Below are 27140 nucleotides of genomic sequence, written 5' to 3'. Positions count from 1 at the left end.
TGAAACTCACTCAGTGTGTTTAAATCCATGAATTCATAATGATATATTTTAAAAACCTATTTGGTCACCTTTGGATGATGTTGGAGTAAACAAAGAGGAAGAATCAAGTACTAATCCTGCCTTTCCTATATGAACTGTACCAGTTATATGCTGGTGAAGGTTTAACAACTAGCTCTCTAGGGGTGAAAAGCCCTGATTTGCATCATTTGCCAATTTCCATGGTGTAAAGGCTACCATGGCCAATTTTGAGCTAGCAATGTGACATAGGTGAGCACGGAGTTGGGAAGAGATATGTACAATCGGGTCTCACGAGCTGGCTGACTCTATCTCTGAGTAACAAAATACTAGTCAGTGAAGGAAAACATCCTTTATCAAAAATATTCCAACCTATAAGTGAAAAAGAAACGATGAAGTTAGAACATCACCATTTTGCAACTTCCAGTGAATTAGTGGATCTTGGCATTTGGCTCCCACAGCTGCTAACATCACACTGGGAGACACAACTGAACATTACGTGCCGCCTCATGAAAGAATCCTACACTGCTTAGGGTCTTGCCAGTGGGAACAAACCCAAGTCTGTAGAGCCTCTGGATCCAGCTGCCAGCTGTGCAGGAAATGCAAAGAACATTGCATACGGGAATACATTGAACTGCACCATGAGTGTGCAATAGGCAAATCTAAGCTGTGGGAAACTCGATGGGTCAAATGGTCTAGGTTCTTTAACAGATAAATTGTTAGAATAAGAAAGGAATGGAAGGGAGGCTGGTAGATTAAAAGATGACATAACCAACTTCTTTTAATGGGCAAGATTAAAATATAGTGTCTAGGGGATGCAGAGTTGGGTGATAAAACTATAGGAAGTGCAAGGACATGGTCATTCTAAAATCAGGAGAGTGATTATGGAGGAATGGCGTTCAAACTGCAGCAGGGCACAGGGAGGGCCTCTGGGTTGGCTTGCAGAGTTCTATTTCTTGGCCTAGGTCATAAGAACTTATTGAACTACATATTTGTATGTAGTTTTCTGTAGCTATGTATGATTTTACAATAAAGAGGTTAAAACAGAAGCCAGACAAAAATAGCACAAACTAATAATTTCATTTAACGAAGTTCAAAACCAGACAAAACTAATTCATGTATGTTAGAGGTCAAGACAGTTGCTACCCTTGGACAGGGCTAGTGTCTGGAAAGAGGCATAAGAGGGGTAATGTTCTGCTTTTATATCTGGTTGCTGGACACATGGGTGAGATCATTTTGTGAAAATACAAGAGAAAATTAATCCATTGTGTGTTAACGCCACTTATTTTGGAAGGTCTGTTATACACAGCTGAACCTAATCCAAAATCCCAGGATGAGTTAATTGCAGGGTATCCTCTCTCCACCACTATCATTATGATGCATCTGCTCTGCAGGTCCTAAATGACTAAACACAGCCCCAGTTGCTAGGGTTTGCATCAGTCTCCTCTCCAGAAAGCAGAGGGTCCTGAGCACCATGTCTCCCACTGCCTCTGAGAATCACTCAGTAATTCCACGAGTATTACCGAGCCCGGACTTCTAGAATTACAGAGGTGAGTGACAGAGTCGCCGTCCTCATGGACTCAGGAGTTAGTATAAAGAAATGCAAAATCCGTGACATTATTATTTTAAACTGTGTTGTTCAAAGACCCTGATATTAAGATATACTTTAGAAATTCCTTAGAGTTTAGTACTAGGAAAACAATTTGTCTCTTTTGAAAAACTGACATACTTCCCTTTATCAGTTAATGAAAGCTATCTAACTCACCATGCATTTCTTTCTGCCCCGGCTGCCAAGAAAGTAGAGTTACATTTAGTGCTAAATGACAGCAGCTTTTCCTGCCCAATAGCAACAACTCCCACAGCTTCACAGACCATCCTGCCCACTTCCAATCTCTGTTTTCTACTCAAAGCTCTCTCCTAAATTTCTGTCCACTTAAATTTCTTAGTAAATTTAAATCTCTTAGTAAAACAGATAAAACATTACAATCTCATTAACAACCAAACGTTTTGCCTCATCTCTTACCGCTCACGCAAGCACCCTCTTTGCTTGTCATTTCATGATTTTCTCGTCATTTCTCAAATGTACCCTGCACTTGAGGCTCTAAGCACTTTCCTTTAAAAAATTTTTTAAAACAGCTTTATTGTGCTATAATTTACATACCATAAAATTCACATTGTCAATGTACCCAAGTGCTTCTGAACATGTTATTCTTTCCTTCCTTTTCCATTTAGTCATCTCCCATTCTTCTTGAAGACCTGGGCAGTGTCACCTCCTCTGTGAAGTCACACCCAGCAAACCCAGACAGACTAAATTTCTCCCTTCTGTAGAAGTTTATATTTGCCTCTATTATGTCATTTAGCCTATGACATTATTATTGTTTGTGGACACTGATGTTGTGTCCACTAGTATGTGAGCTCCTTGAGGGCAGGCTGTGTGTCAAGGCCTTTTCCACCCACTACACTGTCTTCCAGAACAATAATCATTCCCCAGAAGTGGTCAAGTTGCCCAGAGGAAGCTGCTCACCCAGCACTGAATATCCTAGGGGCCACCACAGCTATGGGAGCTTTACCAAGAACCAATTGGATACCTTCTGCTTGAGTGCGCAGAATGCCTGAACTATGGTGCACACTGCACATGAATTCTAATTCCAGACACAGGGGTTATAAGAGAGTTTTAGACTTCAGAAAAGGTTAGGGGTGAAAGCCTGACATAGAATGACTTCTAAAGAACATCAACAGTGCCAACAATATACTATATTTCATCGGCTCTAAGGCACCATCAATCGTAAGACACATCCCAATCTCAGAGGTAAAAAGATGTGCTTTTTAGAGTCTGAGAAGTATGGTAAGTTACTTACTGCAAACCTCAAGGAAAAGCAAGGAGAAAGGCAGGGCAGGATGGAGAACTTTAAATACCCTAAACTTTGAAAAGGTTATACAGAACCCACCATGTCCCCATCCCTACCTTGAGAATTTCAAAAAAAAAAAAAAAAAAAAAAAAAAAAAGCCCTAAGCACCAAACTAAATATAAAGAGGCCTTAACAGTGTTCTGATTTTTTCCTATGAGGACTATGTACTTAATGTTTTTTGGAAAACATGAGATATCAAATTTTTCTAAACAAAAATAACATTGGTGGGTGCTTTGCTAGTGCACTGGGCATGCACTTAGTGTGCCTACGATGGGCCATCTGGCACTGGAGGGAGGGAATGACGGGGCTGTGACTCATATACAGCAGCCTCACGACACTCCACAGCCAAGCAGCTGTGCATTGGCCTAGAGCACCGACACCTGCCTCAATTGCCTGCATCTGCTTTGCGTGTGCTTCAATTACTTCATTTACAGAAACACAGAATAGCTAGTCCAGTGGGTCTCAAACTTGAGCATGCATCAGAATCACCTGGTGGTCTTTTTAAACGACATAGCTGGGCCCCACCCCAGAGTTTCTGACGAAGCAGGATTTCACATTTCTAGCAAGTTCTCAGATGATGCCAAGGTTGCTGGTTCAGGGACCACACATTTAGAACTACTGACATGGTCTAAACTACTCATCTTACGTAGAATAAACTGGAGCATTAAGAAGGGAAGAGGCTTGCCGAAGATCACACATTAAACCATGGTAAAGCCAGGCCTGGACTTCACCCCCTTCTCCTTATTATGCAAACGCAATGTGACTGCCCCTCACGTAGCTACATTAGTTGCCAACCCAGAGAATTAACGGGTCTGATAAGCACTTTGTATCTACAAAATTTGTTTTATATGTAAAGTTTTAATATAATTGCTAATAATCAAATGAGACTCCTGTGTCATTAGGTTTATTAGTGAAACAAACACATCCAGTCTAAGCTATTATTTCTGTTTGCTTTTAAAACTTCATTTCTCCTTCCTTGCCCTTTCTTTTTCTCTGTCCTTTTTCTCTCTGTATACATTCTTCAGAGCACTTTGCAGTAAGATTTCCCCCAAGACTAATATGTTTACAAGTTCTCTTTTGTCTAGATTCCAAGAGTCTCCTTCACATTTTCCAGTAAAACCCCATCCTGCTGCTGCCCCATCCATTATCGCGGAAGCGGAAGGAAGACAACCAGGTCTGGAAGTAATCGTGCACACAGCCTTGCAACATAAAGCACTACAAAAACCGTTCTGTGAAACCCAAATTCACAGCAACAGATAAAAAGACATGTAATTGAAGGCATGTTAGTCTGAAAGTTATTTTCTTCGTTTAACAAAGATTTTTCTTAAGTGTCTACTACGAGCAGAGAAGCAAGCCTCATTAGTAATTAGGATCTACCAGTATTGGGTTGTCCTTTTTGTCTGAGTTTATGCTGCTTTTAACTGTGCCATATGTCATGGTCCTATGCCTGAGCACCTAATCATATACATCCTGTTCGTTGTTTAGGCTCTCAATAAATGTTTATTTAATTGACTTGAGCTTAAGCCTGGCTGGACTCTGCTGATAACTCTTAGGAACCTCCTATTCCCATTATTTTGAAGCCAGAATAGGCTATATATTTTCCCAACCAAAATCTGGCAATCTTGTGATAATGCCTGAGTACTTATCCTCCTCCACCCAGCATTCCAAAACTTGAGACATTAGAAGTCACCCACTTTGGGGGAAGGCACAATGAAATAAAATGAGTTGTTTAAAATGGAAATGATATAGCTGATTCCTAACACAACATTGTAAAGCAATTATACTCCAGTAAAGGTGTAAAATAAATAAATAAATAAATATTTAAAAATGGAAATGATGACTGGAGATCAAAGGAGAGGACTCTGAATCCTAAAACTCTCGTGGACAGTGATGTGGGAAGGTGCCACTGATATAAAAGTAAGAAATAAAATTTTGTCAGGAGAATTATTATTTCAGAAATTGAAGGAGGCAGAAAACAGAAAAGAAAAACTTAAAAGTTTCTCACGGGTTTAATGCAGTTCTTTAGCCAGGAAGGAGAAAGACCAGGGAAATCCTGAAACTCAGGGAATTGAGATGAAGGGATTGGGCTGGAATTCAGAGGACTTTGAGACTGCAGCTTCAAACTGGGGTTGAAAGCGTGGAGAGTAAAAGAACTATGCTTCTTTGGGACCATCGGAGCTGAAATAAACAACTCTGGGCAAAGGTAAGAAAAACTGGATTAGCAAAGATGGCCTGGAAGATGGAAGAACTGACAATGACAAGCCCAATTCTGTCTGAATCTCTGTTATGCTAAAGGGAATGAAGACAAACTTACAGTCACCTCTCTGCATATGATTTTACCCTCAAGATCTTCACACTCTTGGGTAAAGCAATCCCTACACCCTCAACCCATGCTTCTCAAACTTTAAAGTGCACACAAAACCCCTAAGGGCCTTGCTAAAACACAAATTTCAGGGCCTCATCTCGCAGGGATTCTGATTCTGTAGGTCTGTGGCAGGCCCGAAATCTGCATTTTTTTTTTTTTTTTTTTGCGGTATGCGGGCCTCTCACTGTTGTGGCCTCCCCCGTTGCGGAGCACAGGCTCCGGACGCGCAGGCTCCGGACGCGCAGGCTCAGCGGCCATGGCTCACGGGCCCAGCCGCTCCGCGGCATATGGGATCCTCCCAGACCGGGGCACGAACCCGTATCCCCTGCATCGGCAGGCGGACTCTCAACCACTTGCGCCACCAGGGAGGCCCCGAAATCTGCATTTTTAACAAGCTCCAAGGTGATGCTGATGGTGCTGATGGATGGACCGCATTTTGAGCAGCACTGCTCAGACAGCCAACTTAGTGGGGTGGAGCATTCTGGGCTTGAAGGGCCAAAGCTGTGGGCACAAGAAGGTGTCCTCTTTGAGGGAGACAGCCCCCTCACACCCCTCATGCCCAGAGATGGCTGCAGGGTGAAAACCACATCATCCTAGTTGTGTCCCCCACACACCCCGTCTTCATTCTCCACACCTGCAGTTCCTTTAGCTACTTACATGCTTTCTCTAGGTCCTTTGGCTCTGGAAGCAATGATATCAATAGGCCCTGGGGCAGGTCTGTGGCCAGGAGACCCCGTAAGCATCTAGGAGCTGCCCAGGATTCAGGAGAGGTTTATTCGTGCTGATGTCGGAGACCAGCAATGGGGAGCTCTCCCAAGAGTGCAGGAGTCTCCCGATGCTTGCCGGGCCAGCAGTCACAGGCCTTCCCTTAAATGACTTCTTGGCAGGCAGTTGCCTGCCTGCATTTCATCTAACAGACTTCAGCAAAATCAGAGCTCTGAATGCAAAATCATAAGTACTGGAGATGGAACCAGCCTAATATCTCATCTAGGGTCTATCCCTGAGGGCCAGACTAAGAAAAGCAATTACAGTACAAGAACTGAGTCTTTTCACACATGGGATTTAGAGATTTCATACTGCTTTGAAGGGCTTTTCATCTTTCAGACTGTACCTCCTCCAAATCACAGTGTGCGCAGCGGTTTTAGGCTGTGAAAGGAAACTAGTAAATTCAGGGAAGGATTCCTATGTCCAGACCTGGGATCCTTGGTCAAAGCTACTAACAATACTCACTCTGAGAACATATGAATTTTCCCTTGGTGGAGTGAAGTTAAATATTTTTTAATCATTTATTTCTGAATGGCCTTTTTTTTTTTTTTTTTTTCTGAGCTGCGTGGCATGTGGGATCTTAGTTCTCTGACCAGGGATCGAATCCGTACCCACTGCGTCCTAACCACTGGACCACCAGAGAATTCCCCTTAGTTTTTTCTTGACAGGTTATTAGAGGAATAGAATATGTTGAAGAAGGTAAAAAGTCCCACAGTAACAAGGTTGACTGAAAGAGATTGTGCACGAATCATGGGAGAAAAGGGATGTGTGTTCAGAATTCAAGTTAATTCAATGCTGTAAATGTCAATGGAGCAGCCCCCTGGGCCAGACACTGTGCTATGGAGTGGAGAGCACCAAAACTGAAAAGGAACGATCCCAGATGATAAGAACAATCCTTCACATCTTTCAAGTGATTTATGTCAAAAAGTAATTTAAAAAACACTTTTACAACCTTTATCTCACTTTATTTTCATAGTTACCTTACAGAGTAGGCACAGCAGGAATTATCATCGTTCTACAGATAAACTGAGATTCAACAGTTAAATTATATGCCCAGGCCCTCATCTTTCATTATTTAGATTTTATTACCAGCTTTTATTATCAAGTGTGTAGTAACGATCATATTGAAATCAGGTTTCATGGTGAAACCCCTCTGTTTGAAATCCCTAGGATTTAAGAAGCTCCAGGACACTAAATATCACCTAACATACAATACAGTTTATCACAGTATGTTATTCTCCACTTGTCCCCTCTACTATCTCCTGTCATTATTTCTGCCCATGTTTCCCCCTGCTCTGTGCCCTGAGAGGTCCACACCTGTAACTGCATTACCTAGGCACCTTTTCAGTTGAGTTTGGCCAATGAAAGGAGCCAGCAGACTAAAGCGCAGCAATGGGGAGAGGTAAGGGTATTTCTTTCCTGCTCCCTTGTTTCTCCTTCCTCCATGGCTGCAGCTCTCATTGGAAACTGGGAATACTATTTCCTCCCCTTGCCCTTACGGGTGTTAAATCTTCCTACTGTTGCTAATCTCTGGGTGCCTCACCACCTCTTGTTGGTTCCCTTAATCCCACCCACCCCTCTGCAAGTGGTGCCTTCATTAAAATCTCACCTCAGTTAGATACTGTTTCCCCCTGGGACCCTGAATCATACATACCTCTCTCCCACCTAGCCCTAACCTGTACAGATAAATCTAATGCCCAGAGGAACACAGCGAGCCTAAAACATCCACAGTCACAAGCTCATGGATTTTTCCCTTTTAATAATTAATGTTTGTTTCTCCAGTGCTTATTTGCCACAATCCTACCTTGGGTCCTTCTTTATTCCTGGCCTGAACTTTTGCGATGGTCTCTAAAGCCTCCCACCTCCAATCAATTCTAACCAGAGCCTGCTACTGGATTAAATTTCCTGATGCACAGTTCTGATCATATCATCCCTACCGTGCTTCCCAAGTGCCTTCGGCATAAAGCTCAAACCCTTTAGCCCAGCATGTGGTACTCTCCCGTGTGTGTCTGTGCCCTCCATCCCCCAACCCCTCACCAAAATGTACGAACTTCATTTTGTTTACACCGTTCCCTTAGCCTAGAAAGGCCTCAACTTTAAAACTGTTCGTTGACCTCAAGGTCCAGCCCAAATGCTGCCTCCTGCCTGAAGATTTTGTTTCTTAATAAGCAACCATTTTCTCTTCTAAACTCCCATGAGTCTTTTGGCATTTCTTTCTTATGGCACTTAGCATGTTGAACCTCTCAGTATTGTAATGGGTGTCCATCCGAGCCCACACCCTATTCTAAGCAGCTTTCCCAGCAGAGGCTGTCTGGTTCATGGTGGTCCCCTAATGAAAAGCATGAGACACAGCACAGAGTAGGTCTCAGCAAGTATGTGTTGGATGAATGAATGCATGAATGGATTCAATTTAACATCCGCTCAGCACCTGTGTGGTTGACCTTTAAAATACTTGAATAATCAGCTGAACAAGCTGGCTAATTTATGCTAAATGTCCTATACAAGATGTTGTATACAAACACATCTGCACATTTGCCGATTTTATATGACTATCTCTTAATATGGATATATACATTTTATCATATGCCATTTTAAAAAGGATCTCTTTGGAGAAAGTGGTACCACACACATAAGCATCTTTAAAAAAAAGTCCTAAATGTTCTAAAGCTGAACAAGGTCCTAGAAGAGGTTTCTGAAGGGCAACTGAACGCATGCAGCTTTGAAATATTCTACTTCTTTCTCATTTCCTATCAGTCAGCCCCATCCTCTCCTTGCATCCAATTTTGTTTAATGAGGCTACTGCAATGTATTTATTTTGGGGTGATTGAATTTAGAAAGACATTCATCTAACACTCAATTGCTGCCACAAGCTGAATGGCTGAATCATAACAGGGGTGATGGCATTAATCCGAGGACAGCTGTTTCTTATCATTTCTAACAAAAAAAAGCTCAGGCCAGGCAGGAGGTTTTGCCTCAGTTGCAAGGTGAGACTGATAGGATCTGAAGCAGAAATGCTTCTGGACAGGTGGAAGTAGACAAGGAGAAAGAAAAAATGCCTCGTGAGGGACTAAATCTTTGGCTTTCAGAACTGTGTCTGTCATGATGTATGAGAGTTGCTTCTGTCCCATTGGGATGCTCAAGAAATTCCAGTCCAAAGGAGATAATTTGGTAAGGACAGCAAAAGCATCTCTGTGGGTAACTAATCTTTTAAGAAGAGTTTACAAGTCTGTTGTGAGTAGCTGCAGCTATTAAAGAATAATGATAATGCTGACTCACTTTTGCATGGTATGTTATAGTTCACACCACGCTTTCACATTCATCATCTCAGGCAAGTTAAGCTGGAGTATGGTATGCACTTGGGCAGCCGCCCATGTGTCCTGAGACCAGGTTCCCAGGATGCTGAGAAGCCCCTTCCCAAAGAAATCTCCGTCAACATTTGCCTTCTGCAAATGCCCCAAATCATGCCACCATGAAGGCATCACTTCTTTGAACTCAGGCATTTCTACTACTAAAGCAAAAATGTCCCTGGAAATAAGCATGTAGCCAACTCTTGACTCTTCTACACTTGAGTGTGAATGAATTCTCCGCACCTTCTCAGCAGAACAGCTGGCTAAGGTTTTGAGCAGGAAATGAATGTAGTAAGAGAGTAAAAGGAGGTGAGGGACAGACATTGGTGACACACGTCACTTGCTACAGCTTTTGAGGTAACAGGAAACAGGTAGGGTGGTGTTAATTTCAATACAGGACCTTATTATAGCTAAGAGCTACAGCAATCTCCACCTACAACCATACACCTTCCAAAGGTGATAAAATGTTACAAGAATTCAATTTTTAAAAACCCCTAAGTTTGAATCATAGTGCATCCTAATATAAACTTATCCATTCATTTTTTCCATCTGTTCATTTATTCATTCTGTAGCTGGTACGTTGAATAACCAGAATTCATGGAATATAACAAAAACACTATTTTAAATCTTCCACCGCCCTTTAAACTTATCGGGGGTGGAATGGGGACAGAGCTTCCTCTGTCACTAGATATAAACTTAAGCATGCCCCTAGGCTTTGGTGGCCACTGCTAGGTAGACACAAGTCCTAGCTTCACTTTAAGTCACAGTTATAAACAGCTTCAATTCAGTAAATTAAAATATCCACATCCATGTAATAGTAATAGAAACGTCTAACTTCATTCAGGGGGCTTTCAGGTGGGAAACCAGAATCTAAATCTTCTCTTCCCTTCCTGTTACACTCCCATCTTGCCAAATGAGATTTCTGACTCCTCCTGGAGAAAGAGAGGCGGAGAGGGAAGGTGGGCATAAAGGGCTTCCTTGACTGGGACCCTGGTGAGATGGTGGTGTCATACTCTCTAGGCCTGGCAGTTGTCTAAAACTGACTTTCTCTCTTTTTTTTTTTTTTTTTGCGGTATGCGGGCCTCTCACTGTTGTGGCCTCTTCCGTTGCAGAGCACAGGCTCTGGACACACAGGCTCAGCGGCCATGGCTCACGGGCCCAGCCACTCCAGGGCATGTGGGATCCTCCCGGACCAGGACACGAACCTGTGTCCCCTGCATCAGCAGGCAGACTCTCAACCACTGTACCACCAGGGAAGCCCAAAACTGACTTTCTCTTATGTGATATTATTGTGAGTTCCTCAGAGACCTTCTCTCCTCCCCCAGCCCTGGTGGTCTCTCACTTGAGAGGGTCCCTTAACCTGAGCAAAAACATTCTTCTCAGGCAGGAGTTTCTTCCCCCAGCCCTAGAAAATGCTGCAGCCTTCATCCAGCTTCTCTGCTGGGGCCTCTTCAAACTCCCTACTAAACGGATCTAAGGGGCATCCCACACTGGCTCTCCCCTGCGGGGCCCATATCTGCTCCTTGGAGCATTCTTTGCCTGAACCAATTCTGGGAGTGTTGGTCAATCCGGAAGCAGCAGCAATCTCCTTTGCTCTGCTGCCAAAGCATCAGCCAACCCTGCTCTTTTCCTGTAAATTTATAGGGAGGGAGTCAGACCCGGTCCCCGGGGCCCATAACTGCAGGAAACACAGCTCAAGCTCTGAGTGGTCTTGTGGCAGCGAGGTGAGGGGGGCACCCACATCCCTTAACCCCTGGGGCCACAAGTGGCACTTATACTCACTGCTCCCTCCAAAGAAATCCTCTTCAAAAGCTTCCAAGAGTGGCATCTTTGGACCCTCGATGGCAGTGACAGTGCAAGAGTCATGTAATCACTTTTCTGCTAAATTTTTTTGTTGGTTCTTCTGGATGGTCTGCCCCACAACTTTGGATATCTGATAGCTATCATGTCTTGCTTCTCTGTGGGAACTTTCAGTCTAATGCTCTGTTACAATTCTTTCACGTATCCAGCCAGCAATTGTTGAAGGTCTACCCCAGTGTAGACTCTGCTGTTCCCTACTTCTTTCCCTCTTCATTTATTCTCTTCTTTACCTTCCTGCTATCAAGTGTTATGATGTTATATCGATTATTCTCTTTCTCCCTTCCTCCCTCCCCACAAATTTCCAGCTATCACTGTACATACACGTGAGAAAATGTTTTCACTTTCTGTACCAAAATGGTTAACAAGCAAACTGAGAAAAATTAAAATGAAAAACTGCAATAATGAAAATACTGGATGTCAGATTATCTTACAAGCATAATAATTTTTTTAACACAAGGCCTAGAATGTTGTTTATTTGGATTGGAGTTCTTCAAAGTTCAAGTTGCAAAGTTCTTGCAAAGCTCTTGTAAACACCCACTCTTTAAAATGTTATAGAAAGAAGGTGCTTTATCATGTGTTCCTAGTAGGGCCTGGAGTAGTAGGAAACAAGATGAGGATAAACTGGGGTCAGGAAGGAATTTCATTATTGCTAAAGACACAACGTAACTGTACCATACTTTCTGTAGCATATAAACACAGGCACAGGAATGGGATAAAATAAAAACAGGGGGTGAAAGGAATACCAAGGGTTCTAAAACGACCCCACCAGACAACTAGAACATCTAACAGGATTTCTGAAATATAGAACAGCTGTCTACTTCGTTAAGCCCTTGAATCCTTACCCCGAATAGCTTTTTAAAATAATCATGATGATCAATAGCTAACATTTACGTCGGGCTTTCTCTATTGTGGGTGCTGGACTAAGGTATTTATGGTACGTGTTATTTAATTCTCACAACAGTCCCAAAAGAAGATAGTATTTATTCCCATTTTATAGATGAGGAAAATAAATAAGCTTCAGTGATTAAGGTACTTTTTTTTTTTTAAATAACAGTGAACATTCTTTTCTTTTTTATTTTTTAAATTTATTTTTATTTTTTTTTGGCCGCGTGGCATGTGGGATCTTAGTTCCCCAACTCGAACCCACGCCCCCTGCATTGAAGTGCGGAGTCTTAACCACTGGACTGCCAGGGAAGTCCAAAGCACTTGTCTTAAGCTGTGTGCCTTGTAAGTGGTGAAACTGCTAGTCATGCCCAGCTCCCAGCAATGCCAGAGCCACTGCTCCTTCCACTATGCTGTGGCCCTCTGACTGGAGGCAGATAAGAATGAATGTTCCACTCCTAATTTTGCCTATTTGTGTAAAAGCTAAGGGAAAGGAATTTCAGCATCAACTGGAAGCGGTTGATTTTTTTTTTAAGAGCTACCTTAACTTTAGTGGCCATTTGACTGGTCTTTGTGTTAGTGAAAGCTCCAGCAATCACAACGACCCTCTGTTACAGAGCAGGCATGGACTGCAGCTGCCAACAGCCTCCTAATTATCTTCTATTGAGGAAAGTACCACAGTGCCAATTCCAGGATGTGGGGAGAAGAGGGGGACAAAAGGATCTTGGAATACAGGTTGTTTTTTTTTTTTTCTTATTTACTCAGTGCCAATTAGCACCTACAAAAAGCAGTATGTGAGAAGTGAGCACCTTCATTATAGTATCAAGCTAATCCACCAAGACAATTTGGCAGTGTCCCCATATATGACTGTATCCCTTTGGATTCAATTTCTTTGTAGCCTTCATCTTCCCCCATCTCTACATGAATAAACCCTCCCTTCCCTCTCCCCCACCCTCTTTTTCCTCCCCCTACAAATATTTATTGAGCACCTACGATGTGCCAAGCTCTGGGCTTGGTACAAAAATATAACAGGGATTAAGCCTTGGTTCCTGCCCTCAAGGATCTTCTAGTCTAGGAAGTATATCAGACATATAAGCAAACAATTACAATACTGGGTTGTGAATACCACCATGGGGGCTGGGGGTGGGAGGTCAGGAAGGACACAAGTCACAGAGGAGGAGAGATCAGGGAAGGTTTACATGAAAAAATGAAAACTTTCCCAGTCTTTCCTGCTTGGAATATATTCATCCCCACTCCAACGCGAATTTTATTCCACTTTGGAGCTCTGTCATAGAACCTTGTGGCATTTTGGCTTACGTTAGTCACTTTGGGCTGGGTTTATCTCCCCCATTCCATTCAGTATAATTCACTCTGCATGAGGATCATGCTAGCTATGCTGTGGGAGAGGAAAATGACAAAGTCAATCCCAGGACCACTTCTTCGGGGGACTGGCTGGAGGAAAACTCAGATGTGAGAGAAGGATAAACCAAGTGCAATGCAGGATAACATGGGATTGATGACATTGCAGTAGAGGAAGCCAACACCATGGGACGCTTTAGGGAGGAAGTGGCACTGGAGACAAGTTTTGAAAGGTGGGCAAGATCTCTCTAGTCAGAGATGGGAAGGGAAGCCATGCTGTGCCTTGTAACAGATTCAGGGAAACAGGAAGATGAGGAGAAAACGAAGACAGTGTGTTTCAGGAAACTGTAGTAGACCAATAAGGCTGGCATGGAGGAGAGCAGTAAGTTAGAGGAAAACCTGGAAGGGTTAATCTGGGCCAATTTGTAGGGTCTTTAATATCGGTAAGATATTTGTACTTAATGTGTAGGCAGTGGGAAGCCAATTTGAGTGAAGTGTTATAGGACCAAAGTTTGTTTGTATGGATTGTGGCTGAGAAAACACAGGAAATGGGGAGACCAGTTAAGAGATGATTACAATAGTGCATGTGAGAGGAATTGTAGGTGTCAATAAGAAGTGGGAGTAGAGGTGGAGAACTGATACCCTTGAGTCAGGGACTGAGTGTCACACATTTGTGTCCCCATAATGTCCAGCACTGTTTCCTGCCCTAATTGTTTCACAAATATTTCTGAAATTGAACTGTATTAAAGATTCCATTTGAAAGTATGGAGTTATGTCTTGCAGGTTGTTGCCCTTTTTGTTTTAATCCTGTCACCTAAGTTATCCAGTTTCAAGTCATAGAAGGTTCCGGCCCAAGGCTGTCATTATCTGGCATGTACGTGGCACCTCAGGGAAGTGGCACCTCATTCACAGTCCTTAATTAGCTTATGCACCATTTTAATTGGTCTGTAGCTGTCTGTGTGGACAGACCTAGTTTCCTTTCAGGACTCAATTGGGGCTGCCCCACCCTTTCCTGCCAGCTCAGGCATCTGGAATGTCACTGGCTGAGAAGACTCAGAAGTCTGCTGAGCTACAAAGCATGCAAGGAATGGGCTCTCCGGGGAGCACTAATGACCTGTGGGCTGCTGGCACCACATCAGGGCAAATCTCCAGTAAACTCACCAGTCCCTTTAGACAGGCATTTCTAGGAAAGGAAGGAGGAGGGTACAGCAGAGGCAAACTGTAGGGACTATCCATGGTATGACCCTAGAATTCTAGATGCAGTCTGATATTTACATCAGTAGAGATCTGTTAAAATGGTTAAGATGATCCCTTAAAATAGTTCAGATGACCCATCTAGAAAGTAACCCACCCCAATAGATGGCTTAGAATTATGGAATTAATGAGGCTACAGTGTCTTCCACATCCAAAGTAGGGGTCAGACTGGATTGAGGTCAAGATCTCAACTTAATCAAAAGATATTAATGGCTAATTTTATTGAGCATCTACTATGTGCCAGATACTTTTCTAAGCACTATAGTTATATTAACGTATTTGATTCTCACAACAATCCTATAAAGTGAGTACTATCATTTTTTTTTAGGTAAGTACTATTATTTTCCTCATTTTACAAGTGAGGAAAAAAGGCACAGAGAGGGTATGACTTGTCCCAGGTGACACAGCTGGCAGGTGGTAGAACCTGAATTTGAGCACAGACTGTCTGGCTCTAGCATGTAATGAAGGCAACACTTTTCCTGCCTTTCTCTTGTCTCTTGTTCTCACACTCTGACCAGCAGGATTGGAGGACAAAAAAGGCCTGAATTATAACAGCTCATTCTGAGACATAAATGTATTGAGGGTCAGCATGGCACAATGGGAAAAGCTTGAGTTTTACATCAAACCAAACTGCCTGGGCCTCCCTGGTGGCGCAGTGGTTGAGAGTCCGCCTGCCGATGCAGGGGATACGGGTTCGTGCCCCGGTCTGGGAGGATCCCATATGCCGCGGAGCGGCTGGGCCCGTGAGCCATGGCCGCTGGGCCTGCGCATCCGGAGCCTGTGCTTCGCAACGGGAGAGGCCACAACAGTGAGAGGCCCACATACCGCAAAAAGAAAAAAAAAAAAAAACCAAACTGCCTTAGAATCCATTTCCATCATATATTAGTGAGTGACCTTGGTCAAGTTACTTAACCTCTAAGGCTTATAGTTTCCTGGGTGGATGTTGGAGGCAATACAATCTTCAAGCTTGTTAGGAGCAAAATAATATCCCTAGCCCTGACCTGGCACAGGGTGGTACTCATTAATGGTCATTATCACAAAGGGAGGTGTTCTCTGTAAAGTCTGGGGCAAGGAAGCAAAGAGTGAGAATGTATCCTCCTAAATCCAGCAGGGCTTAGAGGAAAGAGTGTTTTGATTCCAGAAAGACTAAGAGAGGCCATTCACCCCATCTTCCCTGTGGCTTGGTGGCAACATCCTCAGGGATACCAGCCCCCTCTTTCCCAACTCTGGGCTCACCCATGGGCCTTCCAGTCTGTGATCTGGTTTTTGTTCCTATTCTCCTGTCAGCTCTGCCCACAGGGGTCTGTCTAATCCCATTGTTCTACCTCCTTGAGGTAGGGACATGATTGGGCATTTCTACTGCTAATCAAGCCCTGGTTCTGACACTAGAATTCTCCACCATGGCTTTCATGCTAAACCTCAACACTTGACTTCTCTGCACGACCTTCAAGTGGATAAATTAAACATTAGTGTAATATGATTTTTCTTTTCAATGTATGTGGAATTTAAAAGAAAACTCTTCTATTACATGGTGAAGGAGTGGAATATACTAGAAAGTGGCCTGGGATCTGAGCTCTGTTTCTGCCTCTTGTTAACTGTGTGACAATGAGCAACTCCAATCCCTGCCCTCTTTACCTCTTGAGATAAAGAATTTCATCTTAGAATGATAACAGACATGAATGTGTGTTTTGATTGCAAAAAAGCACATGAAGGGAATGGAAAGATTATTATCACTGAGGCTTTATCTAGTTTGTGACAATCTGACAATGTTAAATATAAGATTGTTCTAAGCCATTGGAGGCTTGGTGTGCCCTAGAATCTTGAGACTGGAAAGTGTTGTCAGTACTAGGGCAACAGTGAGTGATCCTGAAAGAATCAGAAATGAGATTGTCCTCTTAAGAGTTAAACTGGGACATCAATACAACATTGATTACAGCAGAGATTTGCTAAGTCATCCTAAAGAAACAGAATGGTTCTCAGACCAGGAGAACTTGATGAAATCCGATTGGAAGTGTTAATATAGTTAAAGAAGGCAAGTATCAGTCAGAAGGGAGGTTGACCAGCCATGAAAATGCAAGGAAAGGAGGTCAGACAAGCAAACCTTATCACTGTCCATCTAATACCATCCAGGGAAGAGGGGTTCTGCTTTAAAAGGTGACCTAGGTAATTATGGTGACAAGTACCTGCCTATTATAGAGGACTAGGTTAGGTGTCTCTAAACATTCTTTTAATGAGTTCCCCTTGTCCTAAACTCCAAGTTTATCTAGGAACTGATTGTAGTGTGGCTTCTCATGTAGATCCACCTATAGGAAATGACTACCTAGCCATTGGACTTGGGCATCCTTGGGCAATATATTTCTTGTGAATTAACAAACTGACACCTAATTATAATATGACTTCTTATGTGTTCTGCTTACAGGGCTCTAGTCATAGGACTGAGCATTTGATACCTTTAGCAATGCTAGTTTTCCTTGTGAATTACTAAATAAGCATCCTGGTTATATACAGTAGCCTTGTGAGATTAGGTTAACCTTTGAGTGTGGATAAACAGATTTTTGAGCCTGACAAACAAAGGGCCAGAACCTGGACCCTATGAGATCCCTGGTAATTACACCCTACTGTGAGGACCTTTAGGGAGACAGCCAGCTGGCCTTCTCCTGGAGTCATCCAGTCCTTGTCATTGTCCACGCTATATCTTTTGGAACACTGTGAAAGGAACTAACCCCCATGCAATGCAGGGATCCCCTCTATGGCAAAGCTTACCAACAGATGAATAAGTCCAAACACTTTATCCTGCCTGTCTCAGTGGGATCCCAGCCTGCTTTCCCCATGTTATGTCCCATCACTCCTCTACATTCACTCTGAATTCCAAACTTGGTATCTTTGTTCATGCTGTTCATCTCTGGCTAGAATAACCTTTTCACCCTCCACCCCTTAGTTCCACAGGCCAAATCCCATCTTTGATTCGGTACTCAGGTCAGGTGCCCTCTCTTACATAACCACTTCCATGATTGCTATTCCATCTCTGAAGTCCCATAGCTCATTTCCTGTTCACTTGCATTTCTACCTTATGTTAGAATCCTGCTGTAAGTGGGATCTCCAAGAATTCCAGAAATAAAAGTCATCTCTCTGCTCAGGGAATTTTTTCCTTATAGGAAAAATCTTCCTGGGAAATCAGATTCATTCTGTCTTTCATTTATTTATCCAGTCATTTAACAAATATTTACTGAGTACCTCTATGTGCCAGGCAATGGGTTACAGGGATGAATAAGACTGACACATCTTCTATCCTCATTCAGCTTCTGGTCTAGTGGGGAAGAGAGATGCTAAGAAACAATAAATTACAGCTGGGATAAGTGCCGTGTAGGAGAAGTACATAGTACTGTGAGAGTACAGATGAGGCTTTTCCAGGAAAGTTACATTTAAGTTAAAACCTGAAGATAAGTAAGAGTCAGGCAGGAGAAGAGGAAGAGGTTCTTGAAAAGAGTATGAGTTGAATGACCTCAATGGCCAGTGTCACTGAGCTATGAAAGCCTGATGTCCTCAGTCTCTGGTCCATTACCTTGTATTCAGATCATGCTAGGAACAAATTCACAAATATTATTCCTTTGACTCCCTGTCTTCTAGCTCCAGGCAGACCACCCCCTTTACACTAACAGTCATCACAGTTGCCAAAGCATGTTATGATTTGTTATACTTAAGCTTTCCTAGTTATACTTATATCCCCATTAGCCAATTGATCTTGTTTCATGTTAACTTTTCCTAATTTCAGTCTCAAAGGCTAACATTAACTTCATGCTTTAGGAGTTCTTATTGGCAATCTCATATACCACCTGTAAGACACATAAGTCTTTGCTTTGTTCAGTACCATAGAGTACTCAGTGCTATGATACCTCAATATACAGTCAGCCCTCTGTATCTAAGGGTTCTGCAGCCACAGATATGGAGGGCAGACTATACTATTTTAAACAGACTGTACTGTCCTATCTTATACCAGGAACTCAAACATTCTCAGATTAGGTATCTGTTGGGGTGGGGCGTGGGACAGAGGTCCTGGAACTAATCTCCCATGAATACTGAGGGACGACTATATATTCATTGGATGGATGGATGGATGAATGGATTTTACCTTCCCTCTTACATCTGTGCTAAAAGCACAGTACTTGTCTAGTTCACATTTGGGTTCCTCCAGCACTTAGCATAATGCCCCACATAGGGTAGGTAATCAATCAATAAATTATTTGAAAATAAAAAGTCATCTGGCCTTTCCTTGAACTTTTTTCCATGGCCAGGAAGAACTCCCTGCTTTTTCAGGCATTGGTTCCATAGTTGAACTGCTCCAGCCGTTGAAGTTCTTCCCACTCTTGGGCTAACGTTTGCCTCCCCATTTGTCCTAGTTATGCCCTCTGGGCCCATGAAGAACAAATCAGCAACTTCTGCCCCACGGCAGCCCTTCTAGTGCTGGAGACAGAGACCAGGTTCCCTGCAATCAGAAACAGGATGCCGCTCCAGTGTGAAATCAAGTGCTTTACGACTCTTTGGAGTACTCCTAACATACATCAAAGGAGGACACATCCCTCACAGGTTTGTGGGGTGCTCTGAACCCACACAGAGGCCACTGTGCGAGCAGGTTCTCTCTCCAGGTCAGGAACCCAGACCAGAACTGACCGTAAAAACAATAATTAATGTTTACTTCACAATTAATTACAGTTTACTGGTTAATCCACACAACACCCCTGGGATATAGGTCAGGGTTTCTAGTCTATAAATGGTCAAGGGAATGATGCAGAAGACAATTGAGTGCTGGGGTTTCAGGGACCCAAGAGCCCATATCCAAGCTGACCCACCTGCAATCATTGCTGCTCTCTCTCCTTGGCAAGAGAATCACTTTGGGTCCAATCTCATTTCACAGCTTGCTGATCTGTGAAATGCTACAAATTCTAGGATGAGGGGTAAGGGGAGAAGAGCATACAGAGACAGACATCATTACCCTGTGCCCAGCTCTATGTACTGAAACATGTAAAAAATGTTTCCAAATATAATACCTTACACATAACAGGTCCCAAACTGTGCATATAGGTTTGCTATTATTTAAAATAAGAGAACTGTTAGCTAGAGGCTCAAACATCTATTTGTTACACATAGATTTTATTGTAGCCTGATTTACTCTGAATCCTCTTAGAACTGATACACTTGGGTCACAAAGAGTCTGCTAAAATAATTAAATATATTTAATTTCATTGTATTGTAAATGCACAAGACATTTTCAGTGATTCCTTTTGTTAAATAAAGAATCCTTTCTGGGACTTCCCTGGTGGCACAGCGGTTAAGACTCCATTCTCCCAATGCAGGGGGCCCAGGCTCAATCCCTGGTCAGGGAACTAGATCCCACATGCATGCCACAACTAAGAGTTCACATGCCACAACTAAGGAGTCGGAAAGGCGCAACTAAGGAGCCCCTGAGCCGCAACTAAGGAGCACACGTGCCACAACTAAGGAGCCCATGAGCCGCAACTAAGGAGCCTGCCTGCCACAACTAAGACCCAGCATAACCAAATAAATAAATAAATTAAATAAATATAAAAAAATAAATTAAAGGGTACAACTCAATGGGTTTTTTTTTAAAAAAAAATAAAGAAGCCTTTCCATATCATTTTATAATTTGAATAAATGCCTTCTTTAAATTGGATTTTCAAGTATGACATTTTGTCCAAGCAGTGATTCTTAAGCTTTTGGGAGATTTTGATTCCTTTCAGAATCTGGTGACCACTACATAGACTCTCCCAGAAGAACACACAGATTCACATATGCACAAAACACTGCATAAAATTCAGGGTGTGCAAACTCAAAGTAAAGATCAGAAAAGAAGCTGGCCCCTCATGAGGCTTTGTAGCCATTGTAAGGGCTTTGATGTCCACTCTGAGTCAGATGAGAAGCTGCTGGAGGGTTCTGAACTTTCATTTTAACAGGGGCAGTCTGGCTACCTGGAAGAGAATAGACTTGAAGGGGGCGAGGGCAGACGGAGGTCACAGCAGCCATCCAGCTGAGAGAGGACGGTAGTTTGAACCAGGTAGTAGCAGTGGAGGAGTGAGAAGTGGTCAGATTCTGATATAGTTTGAAGGTGCAGCATCAGGATTTGCTAACCAGATGGGATGTGGTGTGTGAGCGAAAAGAGAGGAGTCAAAGACGACTCCCAGGCTTTCGGCCTGAGCATCGTGAAGGCTGGAGTTGCCATCACCTTTGATGAGGAAGACTGAAGGGGTGGAAGTTTGTTGGAAGAAGGGGAAGGAGAAGATGAATGTTAGCAGCCAAGTTTTGGACACTTTAAACTTGAGATGCCTATTAAATATCCAAACAGAGAGGTTGAGTAGACAGTCGGTGTCTGGTCAGAAATTCTAGAGAGAAGTTGGGCTGTAATAATATTCACCTGTAAAATTAGAATAATAATATAATAATGCCTACATAAGAATACTTATTATTGGGAGTATTAAACAAGACAATGCATGTAAAACTCAGGGCAGGACATGGCACACAATATGCCTTTGATACATTTTAACTGTTGTTTTTATTCGAACTTAAATACTCTCAGTATTTCTATCATTACTATAAAGTTATGAGTGTCATTGCTTCTCAGATTGACAAGTTGTTTCTGATGACATTTCCTGGGTATGATTTGCAAACGAAAACAAGGTTTTGCGCAATGGCAGTGCCTTGGAATTGGTTTCTAGCCCCCAGAGTTTAAAATTTGGAAGGCTTCTGCACACATTCAATAATCTTCACAGGTAAGTTATGTCACGTTTCTTAAATGATCAGTGTGTTATTTCATCAACCCAGAATTTACTTAGTTTTGAAGAGGATTTGATGTGAAGAATGAGGCAATTTATCAGAGGAAATTGAGTATCAGCAAGGACCCTGCAGGGAAACATTCCCAGCCCATTCGTGTGGTCCCTGTGACATGAATGTGACATGAAGGAAGCATGAGAATTGACTGACTACCCTGTCTCGACTTCAGTAGCTACAGATATTATCACTGGTCATAAGCTCATCTGGCTCCTTTTAAAGCTGATTCACAAAACCCACAACCCATATCTTCCTGAAATGGCAAGCTTCTTAGGGGAATTTTCCTTGAGGAAGCACACCCTTGCTATCTCTTATTAATTTATTCAGTGATCTTTAGCTGTTTTATGTTGGGAAGGTGGAAACAAGAGCTGGCATGGTTTTCTAGAAAAATGGTACAGATGAACCGGTTTGCAGGGCAGAAATAGAGACACAGATGTAGAGGACAAACGTATGGACACCAAGGGGGAAAGTGGGGGTGGGGTGGTTGTGGTGGGATGAATTGGGAGATTGGGATTGACATATATACACTAATATGTATAAAATGGATAACTAATAAGAACCTGTTGTATAAAAAAATAATAAAATTTAAAAAATTTTAAAAAAAGAAACAAGAAATAAACACATGTAAAAAATTTTTTTAAAAAAGAAAAAAAAAAGAGCTGGCATGTTTTTTTCACACACTTCCAGATCTTTGAAACAATGAGCTTCTAACATCAAAACCTAAACAATGTCTCATCCTTTTTACGTCTCTTTGCATTTTGACTATAATTTCTTGACCCTGTAATTCCCTTCAACATCTATGACAGGCCTAATGCTCAATAATTGTCTATTTATATTCCTCCTAATCTGCATGTGTATCCAAAGGAAAGAGGTGATGAAGCCATTCAAACAGTCCAAAAATGCTTCTGTAACAAACAGATGACTAAGGCTGAGTACAGTCACAGGTCTCATTTGATGGCTTTAGCAATAGCAGCACAACAACACAGACACAGGTAGATGGATCAGTGAGGGGAGAGAGAGCAAAGGACACACAAGAAAGGCTCCTTCCCCAAATCCTTGTTTTCCTCTATCTGTAAATGTGGTCACATAAACTGAGCTGATTGCTGCTAAAGAGCAGGGCAATGCTCAATTAAATGTCATGAAACACCAATTTCATTCCTTCTCCTTGATTCTTTCACAAGTTTCTACTAATCACTACAGTCACAGTGACTAAGTTTCAAGCAGATCTCCAGGGGTGAGAAAACGACTCTCCTCCTTCCCTTCCCCCGGGAGTCAGGAGATGATACCTCAAGGACTAGGGTCCTATAGAACAGCAGGACATGTGAGAGGCTGACAGGCTCCCCCCTACATCTGTGGTTCCCTACCAGCACCCCACCCTAGCCTCTGTCTGGCTGTGTGCCCCGGAACTCTAGGTGGAGGAAAGTTAAAAAATCCAAGAACTGATAACTCTAAATGGAGCCAGTCAAGTAGATCTATGGCAAAAACTTAATGAATTTGTACCCTGTGTCTGTTTTTCTATTTTAAAGGAGATTGGTGGTGGTGGTGGGGGGGTGTTCTATTAATTTTTAGAGTAAATTTTAGTTTTATATTTTCCAGCCAAGCTAAGGGGGAAAGGATTGACTTTTGTCCATGTTCAGGCATGGTGGTAACAGAGGAAAAGGCTATCTAGCAAGAGATGTTTATACTCCAACATCTCTTTGGCTTTAAAACTCAGAACTCAAGCCCAACAGAAAAATGCAGGTGTTTTTTTGTCCTTGGGCAGCATGACTATAAAATTTATCATCCAAACCAGGATACTTTTTAGAGTGAAACAAGGCAATTTAAATAATGCCACCAGTATAACAAGCATAAACTGGGACTATCCAGGCAAACCAGGCATCACCTTCATTGCTCATCACCAAACGAATCCTAGCCTACCAAAATTGCTTCATCACTCAAGAAACTTGACCCCAAAGCCGGTTCCATGGCTAACACAGAGAATAAATGTTCTCTCCTCCCTACTGGAATAGGTCCTAGTGTTATATGAACATAAGAACAGATGTCTTTCTTTTTCTCCTTTCTCTTATCCAACAATCTCTCTAGCCATTTCAATTGCAGAGTCCTTTCACAAGTTCTGTCTACCCAGCCTTGACACCACTTTAGCCCTACATTCTTTTTTTTTTTAACATCTTTATTGGAGTATAATTGCTTTACAATGTTGTGTCAGTTTCTGCTGTATAACAGTGAATCAGCTATACATATACATATATCCCCATATCTCCTCCCTCTTGCGTCTCCTTCCCACCCTCCCTATCCCACCCCTCTAAGTGCTCACAAAGCACTGAGCTGATCTCCCCATGCTATGCGGCTGCTTCCCACTAGCTATCGATTTTACATTTGGTAGTGTATGTATGTCCATGCCAATCTCTCACTTCGTCCCAGCTAACCCTTCCCCCTCCCCGTGTCCTCAAGTCCATTCTCTACGTCTGTGTCTTTATTCCTGTCCTGCCACTAGGTTCTTCAGAACCATTTCTTCTTTTTTTAGATTCCATGTATATGTGTTAGCATATGGTATTTGTTTTTCTCTTTCTGACTTACTTTACTCTGAATGACAGTTTCTAGGTCCATCCACCTCAATACAAATAACTCAATTTTGTTGCTTTTTATGGCTGAGTAATATTCCACTGTATATATGTGCCACATCTTCTTTATCCATTCATCTGTCAATGGGCACTTAGGTTGCTTCCATGTCCTGGCTACTGTAAATAGAGCTGCAATAAACATTGTGGTACATGACTCTTTTTGAATTATGGTTTTCTCAGGGTATGTGCCCAGTAGTGGGATTGCTGGGTCATATGGTAGTTCTATTTTTAGTCTTTTAAGGAACCTCCATACTGTTCTCCATAGTGGCTGTATCAATTTACACTCCCACCAATGGTGCAAGAGGGTTCCCTTTTCTCCACACCCTCTCCAGCATTTATTGTTTGTACATTTTTTGATGATGGCTGTTCTGACTGGTGTGAGGTGATACCTCACTGTAGTTTTGATTTTCATTTCTCTGATGATTAGTGATGTTGAGCATCCTTTCATGTGTTTGTTGGCAATCTGTATATCTTCTTTGGAGAAATGTCTATTGAGATTTTCTGCCCATTTTTGGATTGGGTTGTTTGATTTTTTGATATTGAGCTGCATAAGCTGCTGGTATATTTTGGAGATTAATCCTTTGTCAGTTGCTTCGTTTGCAAGTACTTTCTCCCATTCTGAGGGTTGTCTTTTCATCTTGTTTATGGTTTCCTTTGCTGTGCAAAAGCTTTTAAGATTCATTAGGTCCCATGTGTTTATTTTTGTTTTTATTTCCATTTCTCTAGGAGGTGGGTCAAAAAGGATCTTACTGTGATTTATGTCATGGAGTGTTCTGCCTATGTTTTCCTCTAAGAGTTTTATAGTGTCTGGCCTTACATTTAGGTCTTTAACCCATTTGGAGTTTATTTTTTGTATGGTGTTAGGAAGTGTTCTAATTTCATTCCTTTACATGTAGCTGTCCAGTTTTCCCAGCACCACTTATTGAAGAGGCTGTCTTTTCTCCATTGTATATTCTTGCCTCCTTTATCAAAGATAAGATGACCATATGTGTGTGGGTTTATCTCTGGGCTTTCTATCCTGTTCCATTGATCTATATTTCTGTTTTTGTGCCAGTACCATACTGTCTTGATTACTGTAGCTTTGTAGTATAGTTTGAAGTCAGGGAGCCTGATTCCTCCTGCTCAGTTTTTCTGTCTCAAGATTGCTTTGGCTATTCATAGCTCTACATTCTTGATCTAGAAAGTTTGAGAGATCTGAAAGTTATATAACCCATCTCCTGAATCCAGTTAGTAGCAGTGAGCTGAATTTTAAAACTCCACAAGAGAGACAATAGGATTGAGAATTAATCTCGTCTAGCCCTACAAAGTAGGACAGGGGTCCTAAGGCGATTTCCTGGCTCCTATCAGATAGGTAGCCTTTCCCAGTACTAGCATGGAGCTCCTCCAGGGCATGGAATGTGGACAATCCAACTCTGTATCCACAGTGGCCAGTGCCCAGTACAGGGGTTGGTGCAGTGAGTTCCCGTAAATGCTATGGAACCAGCAGGCTGCTTCTTCATACCCCCAGCTCTGGGCTCCTGTGTACCCATGGTTTTCCTTCCTGTTTCTGTTCAGTGAGAAGGAATCCTGCCCACAATCCCACATCAGCTGGCTGGACTGGGCTTCTGCTGCCAGCCCACAGGGACTGGCTAGGATTCTGCTCCTCTTAAGTACTGTGCTGAGTCAAACAGAGCCTCCCAGATTCCAGGTGGGCACAGGCTGAGTCTGTTTGGTGCCATTCAGTTCAGGAACACTCAACAAAGCCCGTTACCTTCCCAGCCCCAGACCGGATGCTGGAGATACAGAATGAGAGTTGTATATGACCTTGAAAGGTTAGAGATGCACCACGGCACAGGTAGTTAACAGCAACGACTCTGCAGCCCAACTACCTGAGTTTGTATCCCGGCTGTACAGTTACCACCTAATTTTCCTTGGGTGAATATTTAACCTCTGTACCTGAGTTTTCCATTTAGAAAATGGAAATAAGAGAGCCTGCCTCAGAGGGCTGGTGTGAGAACTATTAATAGTATAATTCTGATGATGATCATTATTATTTGGAATCCTGCTTGACACAGAGTAAATACTCAGCAAATTTAATTATTACTATTTTTGTGTTTTGGCTCCTCTTCCTGGAGGCCCATTTCTGCATCTGGCTGGTCCCCTCATTTCTCAGGAGGTGCTTTTCTTTGCTCCTGGCCCACCTCAATTCTGAGAGCTAAAAATGGCACTTCTCCACACCAACATTTGGCTTGTGTTTTGTCCACCAGGATTCAAATCCAAACACCTTCAAGAAGTTAAGCAATTATGCAACTATCTTTTCAGAACCAAAGTGAATCATTACACAAGCATTTTTCTAAGAAGCTGAGGAAACTCTTGGTCAACACAAAGGAAGGACCAGACTTGAAAGGAGTCACCTTGAGCCAGAAGCTCAAGTTTCCGAGCACACCTTGTACTCATGTATTTCCAGTTCTTTCAGGGACAAAGATGGGAGTTTCCATACACCTCTCAGAAATTCTGACACCAGTGAATCATGACCAAAAAGAATATTCCCAGGATTTTTAAAAATCATAATGTTATTTTTTTCTTTGTCACCCTAAGTTCTCTGCCAAGTACTAGAGCTAATCAACTAGAAACAGTTGGTTATGAGTAATTATTCAATTAAACACACACACACACACACACACACACACACACACACATATATATATATATACTTTTCTTTATGCTTCCCAAGGAGTCTTTAATACAATTATCAAAGCCACTACCACCCATTTAAGAATCCAGAATAAATTGGATTTTTGTACTTGGCTAAGGCAAATCTGAATTTCTATGACTTGATGGTCCATAGCCTCAAAAAATCTCAATTCACCCACTTAACAGCTCTGTTCAAAAACACTGCACTGCTGTCATGCCCGCCTCAGCTAAGTTCCAGGTGGTGCTCTTT

This window comes from Mesoplodon densirostris, chromosome 6 (genome assembly GCF_025265405.1).
Source record: "Mesoplodon densirostris isolate mMesDen1 chromosome 6, mMesDen1 primary haplotype, whole genome shotgun sequence".
NCBI lineage: Eukaryota > Metazoa > Chordata > Mammalia > Artiodactyla > Ziphiidae > Mesoplodon > Mesoplodon densirostris.
This window is presented reverse-complemented; position numbering follows the sequence as displayed.